This window comes from Bidens hawaiensis, unplaced genomic scaffold (assembly GCF_021521415.1).
Source record: "Bidens hawaiensis isolate Kalapana, Puna unplaced genomic scaffold, B.hawaiensis_p1.1 tig00419376_1, whole genome shotgun sequence".
Classification (NCBI taxonomy): Eukaryota; Viridiplantae; Streptophyta; class Magnoliopsida; order Asterales; family Asteraceae; genus Bidens; species Bidens hawaiensis.
In genome coordinates this window covers 813295-822673 of record NW_027504840.1, presented here as the reverse complement: position 1 = coordinate 822673, position 9379 = coordinate 813295, and positions in this window count along the sequence as shown.

The following is a 9379-nucleotide window of genomic DNA, read 5'->3' as shown; positions in this document are numbered from 1 at the left end:
GAACAATGAGCCGAACATGAGCCAGTATGCCAAGCCATCTATCGAAGGCTATGGCAATGGAGTGGCTCCACCCAAAATTACCGAAAATTTCAAAATCAAATCAAGCACCATTCATATGGTGGAAAATTCAGTTCAATTTCATGGTCTCCTCGACTAAGACCCTCTTTCTCACATATCTTGATTCTTACGAATCTGCGGAACCTTTAAAATCCAAAACTGTTCAGAAGATCAAATCAAACTCAAGCTCTTTCCTTTATCTCTAAGGGTCCAAGCCCTAGAATGGACAGAATCTCTTTTTTCTGGTTCCATCACCACTTGGGACCAGATGGTTGAACAGTTTCTCCTCAAATATTTTCCGCCCGATAAAACTGCCAAATACCGAGCCAGCATTACCGGATTCCGGACCGATGATGATGAGTCGTTACACGCAGCATGAGAAAGATACAAAAGTCTTCTAAGAAGATGCCCACATCATGGACTGAGCGTATGGTTACAAGTACAAACTTTCTTTGACGCACAATCCAGTCAAAACAAACAGGCCATCGACCAGATCGATGGTGGAGACCTGAGATCAAAATCACCTAACGAAGCATTTGAAGTCCTGGAGAAGGCCGCAAAGAAAAGTTTCGCTTACAACCCACCAAGATCTACACCTACCCATAAAGGAATACACCACGTTGATTCAAACACTCTTGTCACAGCACAGCTTGAAGCCCTTTCTAAAAAATTCGAACAACTTCAAGCCGAACTATCAAAAACCAAACTCACATGTGACACTTGTGGAGGAAATCATAAGACGAGTGACTGTAATCAAGTCATCATGGCCATGGAAGAAGTCGATTTCATCGCTCAACAGAACAACGCTTTCAGTAACAACTACAATCTAGGATGGAGAAACCATCCGAATTTCAGCTAGAAAGACGGAGGTAACACTCAATCTCTACCCGGATTTGAAAAGAGACCGATGAATCAATCCTTCCAACCTAAACCTCAATTTCAAGATCAAAATTCTAGTAGCCATCAAAACCTAAGCTACTCTAAGATCGAAGAAATGCTGATCCAACTGATGTCCAAAACAAATGAAGCAGAAAAGAAAGCCGACACAAGAGCTGTTGATATCAGCAGAGTATTATTAAAACATGAAGCCGATCTCAAAAGTCAACAAGCATCACTTCAGAACCTAGAAACCCAAATCGGACAAATTGCCCGACAACTATCCGAAAGACCACCTGACACTCTTCCAAGCAACACAATCACCAACCCGAATGCAACAGCTAACGCCATTACACTCAAGAGCGGTACAACCAACGTTGTCTCACCAACTTCAGAACCAGTTATGGAGAAAAAATCTCCTGATGAAATGCAGGAAAGGCTGACCCCAACAAGCATAGAACAGCCTAAGGAGTCAGTCCGAACCTATGTTCCGCCCATTCCATACCCTAGAAGACTGAAGCATGAGCGATTGGAAGCCCAGTATGGGAAGTTTCTAGAACTCTTTAAGCAACTCCATATCAACATCCTTTTTGTCGAGGCTATTGCTCAGATGCCAAAATATGCCAAGTTTCTCAAAGAAGTGCTGACAAACAAAAGGAAGCTCGAGGAGCTCTCGCATGTCACCCTAAGTGAAGAATGTTCAGCTGTCCTCCAAAGCAAGCTACCGACAAAGATGACCGATCCAGGGAGCTTTACTATCCCTTGTCTCATAGGAAATTTATCTGTTAGCAATGCCCTGGCTGACCTAGGAGCTAGTATTAATTTAATGCCTTATGCGGTTTTTGCAAAACTAGGGATAGGAGAACCAAAGCCCACCCGCATGAGCATTCAGTTAGCTGACCGATCCATTAAATATCCTCGGGGCATTGTTGAAAACATGCTTGTCAAAATTGACAAGTTTGTTTTCCCAGTAGATTTCGTAATTCTAGACATGGACGAAGACAAAAGTGTACCTCTATAGGAAGACCCATTTTAGCCACCGCAAAGGCTATCATTGATGTTTGCACTGGTAAACTCACTCTCAGGGTCAATGACGAGGCAATCACTTTTGACATAGGAAAATCTATGCAATATCAGCAACATCACAATGACACTTTATATTGTGTTGACTCATAGACTCCATCGTAAGTTGCTATATGAGAGATTCCTCCATCAATACTCCCTTAGAAACACAAGTCTTAGACAAAACACTCAACAAACCCATTTTAGAAAACAAAAATCTCAACAATAACTACCACGAAGAGTCAGAAATGATATACGAAATCATTGAAAACAATGAAAAATCAAAACCATCAATCGAAGAACCACCAGCCTTAGAATTAAAAGAACTACCAAAACATCTCGAATACGCCTTTCTTGAAAAAGGCTCTCAACTCTCAGTAATTATTACATCTCACCTTTCTAAAGAAGAGAAAGACGAACTTCTTAAGGTTATTAAAAACCATAAGAAGGTTATCGCATGGAAGATCATGGATATCAAGGGCATCAGTCCTTCTTTCTGTACTCACAAAATCCTCATGGTGGAGAATACAAACTCGTGGTCCAACATCAAAGACGTCTCAATCCCAACATGCAAGATGTGGTGAAAAAGGAAGTTTTCAAACTGCTTGATGCCGGATTAATCTACCCGATCTCATATTCACCTTGGGTTAGTCCAGTTCAAGTAGTACCCAAGAAGGGAGGAATGACGGTTGTAATGAACGAGAAGGACGAACTAATACCCATGAGAACCATCACAGGCTGGCGAGTTTGCATTGATTACCGGAAGCTTAACGACGCCACAAGAAAAGATCATTTTCCACTCCCTTTTATCGACCAAATGCTCGAACGATTATTTGGAAAAATGTTCTACTGTTTTCTTGACGGATTTTCCGGATACTTTCAGATTCCCATTGCTCCTGAGGATCAGGAGAAAACTACTTTTACGTGTCCATACGGAACCTTCGCCTACCAAAGAATGCCATTTGGATTATGTAATGCTCCAGCCACCTTCCAGCGTTGCATGGTGGCCATCTTTCATGAAATGATCGAAAACTCTATGGAAGTTTTCATGGACGACTTCTCAGTCTTTGGAGACTCCTTCGATCATTGTCTGAAAAACCTAGACAAAATGTTAGCTAGGTGTGAAGAAGTAAATGTAGTGCTCAACTGGGAAAAATGTCACTTTATGGTAAAGGAATGCATTGTTCTCGGTCACAAGATTTCTCAGGACGGACTAGAAGTTGATAGGGCCAAAATAGAAACCATATCCAAACTTCCGCCGCCAACTTCAGTCAAAGCCATTAGAAGTTTTCTAGGTCACCCAGGTTTCTACCGCCGCTTCATAAAAGACTTCTCAAAAATCTCAAGACCTATGACCAAACTTCTGGAAAAAGACGCACCGTTCGTCTTCTTTGAGGAGTGTGTTGAGTCATTCAATACACTAAAAGACAAACTTGTCAACACACCAATCATGACCACACCAGATTGGACCCTTCCATTCGAAATCATGTGCAATGCAAGTGACTTTGCAGTTGGAGCCGTAATCGGACAACGCAAAGAAAAACACTTTCACCCAATCTACTATGCCAGTAAAACTCTTAACGATGCACAAGAAAATTACACCACAACAGAAAAAGAGTTACTAGCAGTAGTATTTGCCTTTGAAAAATTTAGATCTACCTAGTTCTTTCCAAGACCATAGTTTACACCGATCATGCCGCAATACGTTACCTATTTAACAAACAAGATGCCAGACCCAGACTCATCCGATGGATTCTACTACTCCAAGAATTTGACATCGAGGTTAAGGACAAAAAGGGAGCAGAGAATGTAGCTGCAGACCATCTTTCACGCTTAGAATGTCCAACCCCCGAAGAACTTCACGAAGAAATTATCAATGATAATTTCCCACATGAAATTCTCATGCACATTCAAGAAGTCATAGAAGAAAAGACGAAAGTCCTTGGTATGCCGACTTCGTAAATTACTTAGCTTGTAGAATCCTAAGAAAAGGACTTACCCATCAACAGCGGAAGAAATTCTTCTCCGATCTGAAATTTTACTTCTGGGAAGATCCATACGTATTTAGGATAGGTGCGGATCAAGTCATTCGTAGGTGCGTAGCAGGTAAGGAGGCCTTAGACATTCTAAAACACTGCCATGAAGGACCAACAGGTGGACACCATGGTACCGCCACCACGGTCAGGATAGTTTTTCATGCAGGATTTTTCTGGCCCACTATATACAAAGATACACATACTTTGATCCAAGCATGCGATGCTTGTCAAAGAGCCGGGAACATCTCATCAAAAAATGAGATGGCTCAAAAGGGCATTCAAATTTGTGAGATCTTTGATGTATGGGGCATAGATTTCATGGGCCCGTTTCCTAACTCATTCGGAAATAAATACATCCTTGTAGTAGTCGACTACGTGTCTAAATGGGTAGAAGCACAAGCTCTTCCCACTAACGATGCTTGAGTAGTTGTACGATTTCTGAAAAAGTTATTTTCAAGATTCGGTACTCCGAAAGCCCTAATCAGCGACAGAGGTACCCACTTCTGTAACACCCTGATGAACAAGGTCTTAGCACGGTATGGGGTCCATCACCGACTGGAAACACCATATCACCCTCAGACTAGTGGGCAGGTAGAGGTCTCGAATTGAGGAATTAAGAGAATTTTAGAAAGAAGTGTGGGGATGAATCGCAAAAATTGGGCAGAAAAGTTAGATAACGCACTATGGGCCCTCAGGACGGCCTACAAGAATCCCATAGGAACGACACCCTTCAAGCTCGTTTACGGGAAGGCATGTCATCTGCTAGTAGAGTTAAAACACAAAGCCTACTGGGCCTTCAGAGCAGTGAATTTTGATCTAACGTCCGCTGGAGTAAACCGGGAAGATCAAATTCGTGAGCTCGAGGAACTGAGAACACTGGCCTACGAAAATTCCTGGTCCTACAAGGAAAAGACTAAATGCATACACGACGCTCATTTAAAAGGAAACAAAAAATTTCAAACTGGCGATCGTGTACTGTTATACAACGCTCGTCTACGTCTTTTCCCAGGAAAACTGAAATCCCGGTGGACAGGTCCATACGTAGTTGATTCGGTTTTTGACTATGGGACAATCGAAGTTTCAAATTCAAACGGCCAGAAGTTCAAAATAAATGGACATCGATTAAAACCATACATCGACGGTCCACTTAAAGAAGTTTTGGAGGTATTAACCCTCCAAACTTTTTAAATAAGAAATTAAGGAAACAAGGTCTGGCCAAGACATTCACAAAACTAGGCCTTGTAAATAAATGTTTAAATATATATATATATATATATATATATATATATATATATATATATATATATATATATATATATATATATATATATATATATATATTTAGAAAACCACGGGGGCGTGCTTTTAAAAGCACGGTCCAGTGCCTAAAAATGCGGGCTGGCATCTATGCTGCAAAAATCTCAGTCAGACTGGTTTGTAACAGAATTGTCAGAGCAAAAAAACGGGGGCGTGCTTCCAAAAACACGGTACCGTGCACGGTTTCCTGTCTGGTTATAAAAGGCACCTTGTGTCATTGCATTTCTTGCACAAACCAAAACCAAAACCAAAACCAAAAAACCTCTGAAAATTCAGCGTGCCAACTGAGATGAGTGAAGCAATCCCCGTTTTCCGACATCCGAGAAACGATGCCCGCCATGTTTCCACGAACGAGCTTCTCTTGAAACTTCAAGAACTCTTGAAAGAACTCACCGAAATGAATCTCCTTGCTGAGATGCGTCTCGTGCAACTCACCGAATCAGTGGAAAACATGAAAATGGAACTCCGGGACATCAACGAGCAACTCCAGTTTCAAGTTCTTGGTTTCAAGTATTTTCCACCACCAGGACCATTTGGAGGAGGAGAGCCTTTCGGGGAACTCTAGGAAACTTAACTTTTTGTTTTCATGTGTAAACAAGTGCATTAGGCACAATGTGTTAGGACTTCGGGCTTAACCCGATTATTTTCTTTTCTTAGGAAACCCGGGCTTATCCCGTAATTGTTCTAGGTCCTTTATTTAATGAAAAGTAATTTTTAGATGACCAAACTTCCAAATTATCACAATAAACGTCATTCTAAAATTCCAGATCTTGAATCATGTTGAAAATTAAAAGGAAATTCACTGTGACAAAAAGCACGGGTCATGCTTTCCTAAGCACGAGGCCGTGGTCACCCCAAAATCTTCAGCATGATACGCGCTGACTCCGTACAATTCGCTGACTCAGGAACATTTATTCCTCTAGCAGCACGGGGCCGTGTTCAACTTTCCAGTCTCTATATAATGCATGGATAAATTCACTATTCCATTCACACCAAACACAAACTACCTAAATGGAAGGAAAACGAGTTGAATGGAGGCCAGTGAAAAAGAGGAAACAACATGAATCCTCCTACCTTGAGGAGGAAGTCATGAGACTCCAATGCATCGTAAGAGATCAAGTTGAGAGCAACATGCAAACCGAGGCTCGAATAGTCGAGTTAATTAACAAAGTCGACCTGCTTAGGTTCGAGAACTTCCATGTTGTGGATGGCCACCACAAAGATGTGACTTCCAAACTTAACTTTCTCAACCGAGAAATCATTACGCTTAACAAAAACTTGACGAACTTTTGGAAGCCAAACGAGCACCACCACACATCCAGGACTTGTTCGGAAATGGTGGCCGTTGAAGTTCTGACTTTATTTCGTGTTGAAGTTGTTCCCGCTAGTACTATGTGTTAGGATCCGAGAATTGTTGTTGTACTTTTCATTTTATCTATCTTTAATTATGTCTTTAGTTTTATATTTTAATGAAATCTAGGATTTTTAATTACCATGTTAAAGTAACCAAAAAAATAAAAACCCAGTTAAAAACAGACCAGTTCGACAAATAAACAAAATTTAAAATAACACTGTCTGCACTAAGCAGCACGGTACCGTGCTTCTAATAGCACGGTGCCGTGTTTTTGGTCACAAGGTAGTTACGAGTTTTAACTTAATAAAATAACTTTCTCCAACCACCAACCCTAATATTCACTGCGTTCTGAACCGGAAAACCGCCGACTATCCAACATTTTGCTAATTTCTTCATCAAATCTACGATTCTAAACCTAAGGTATGTTAATTTAACAATTGCATTGATCAAATTGTCATTTAGGTGTAGTTTAACCCTAAAATCGCTCAAACCGACCAAATCGGGTCAAAACCCGAAGAGGGTATGGGTTATTTTGCTTGCATATGATGAATAGATTGTTGAATGTTTGATGGTTAGGGTTTAATTTAAAGGAACACTTCGGGTTTTGGGTATTAGCATAAATACCCGACACACCATTAAACCTAATTGATAGACCCGGTTGGAAATGAGGGTTCGAGTCTATGTAAGTTAGAAAACAATATTAGAAACACGAGCCGTGCCCAAAACAACACGAGTCGTGGTCAAACAAAAAGTTAAACATCAAAGGAAACTGGACCAGAGGCACCAGCACGGGGCCGTGCTTCTGAAAGCACGACGCCGTGCTTTGCTCTCTGTTTCAGCAAATTGAAAATTTTTCACGAAATTTTGACTAATTTGAGTGTAAATTGAAGATGGCCGAGTATGGAGAAGAGTTTCATGCATTCCTAGTTTTCGGAAACCGCAAAGCAAAAGACCGGCAAGAAACCACACGATTGACCTATCTCAACAACAGGTATCCGGAAAGCCAGTTGGAGATGATGATGGAGGACGAACGACAAGACTGATTAGAGGCACAGATGGAAGCCGAGTATGCACAAACAAGGACTATTTGACCCGGACACGGGTAACTGATGACTGGCGGCACTGGTAGGTCTGGCACGGGCATGGGTTGGTAGTATTTTATGAACTTATTATGTGTGTTTAAACAATTTACTTTCCGTCGTACTTGTTTGTTTGTTTTTATGTTGGTTTGGATATTTTTATGGCCGTTGATGCCAAAGACATTATGCTAGGTACTAATTTAGCCCTATAGGGCAAGGGATGGATGATTCCATACCTAATTTTCAGCAGTTTATGCTTGGTTGTTTGTGGATGTTTGCAGTTTTATATTATACATGTACAAAAACAGGAAAACAGACGAAAAACAGGGGACGCTCTGTCGAAATTTCATTAACCCGTAGGGAAGTAACTCTCCATTTTTACCCACAATTTGAATTTTTATATTTTCATGAATCTTGTCACATTGAGGACAATGTGAGATTCAAGTGTAGGGAGGGGAATTACTTGACAAATTGATTGTCCAATTAATTATAAAAATTCTCCAAAACAACAAATATTTTTGCAGCAAACAAATATTACTCTAAAACCTAAAGAGAAAAACCAAGAATTTTTTTTTTTGTAAATAACCAATCATTACATAAAAGTGAAAAAGTAAGAAGAAGTTTTGTAATATTGAGAATAAATTTATGCAAAATATGGCGTTAATACCCAATTCCTCCGTTACTGTGAGATAAACCTCATGCCATATAAATCTTTTTTCGGGAGCTTTGAGTGAGTCATATGTTTCGTGAGATTTAGAACTTGTCGCAATTATTTATTTCAAGACCTCACGAAGCGTTGTATAAGAAAGAAGGTAATATTTACACAATTCCATCAAACCCATTACCAAATTACAAAACCTTAAAACCCGATCACTTTATCCATTTTCACCGATAAAATACAACACTGGTCTTTTACCGGCAGACCCTAAAGAACTGGAAATGCATTCTTTGGATTTCAATTTCCTTTGCTTCATACACTTCACAAAACCTAGGTTGCCTCCAGAACTTAGGGAGATAATCTTTCTCTTTAGCAATGAGGTGAGGAAAAAGTGGTGCCAAGACGAACAAAGGCCACCATTCTGTGGAATTTTCAAAAACGCAATAAAGGGAAGAGCAAAAAGATATGAACGATGCTTAGGTTGCGGAAACTGGTCCCACGAAGGAAGATGTAGAAAAAGTCAAACTCAGTCTCAGCATGAATATACCGAACTAATGAGAGTGGGGGCTATTAGGCTCAAAGCCGAATGATCCATTAGAGTTGGAAGCTATATTCAGAACAGGATTGAGGAAGAATTTATCCACATCCTCGATAAAACTGGTCTTGACGATCTGACCTTAAAAGATTCATTAGGTATAAAAAAAGAGCTAACTATTGAAGACATCTCAAGACTCCCGACAATCAGTGGAAGTTGTATTTACCATCCTCATTAACCCTTAAACCGCCACAAAATACCAAATCCCTACTCACACAAAACCAAACCCTTGTACCTTCTGATCTATGCAACCCTTTAAAAGGTGGAGATTTGAACTTGCTACAAGCTTGATGTGTGTATAACGATGCTCTCACAACTAAGCTTTAAATTTATTAAACAAGACTC